Below are 328 nucleotides of genomic sequence, written 5' to 3' on the forward strand. Positions count from 1 at the left end.
GTTTATTGTATAACGTCTATGATCTATTTATTTCGACCACCACTTACCGCTAAAGCCATCTATAGGAAAACGGCGGAAGTAAAGTTGTACACCTAATAATTATATACGAAATATGTTCATATATATTCTTCTTTCTTTTGTAAAATTACTGTTAGCTAGAAGAAAATAGTATAAATAATAGGAAAACATAAAAATAAAAAAAATAATTACGAGTATAATTTTTGCATTATTTGTTTTATAAAAAGTCAAGTTTGAAAAATTAAATAATATTGCTTAGATATAACTTTGTATAAATCATTTGAGCAATTCTTTCTCAGTTTTTCAATTT

The sequence above is a fragment of the Trachymyrmex cornetzi genome, unplaced genomic scaffold (assembly GCF_001594075.2).
Source record: "Trachymyrmex cornetzi isolate Tcor2-1 unplaced genomic scaffold, Tcor1.1 scaffold898, whole genome shotgun sequence".
Classification (NCBI taxonomy): domain Eukaryota; kingdom Metazoa; phylum Arthropoda; class Insecta; order Hymenoptera; family Formicidae; genus Trachymyrmex; species Trachymyrmex cornetzi.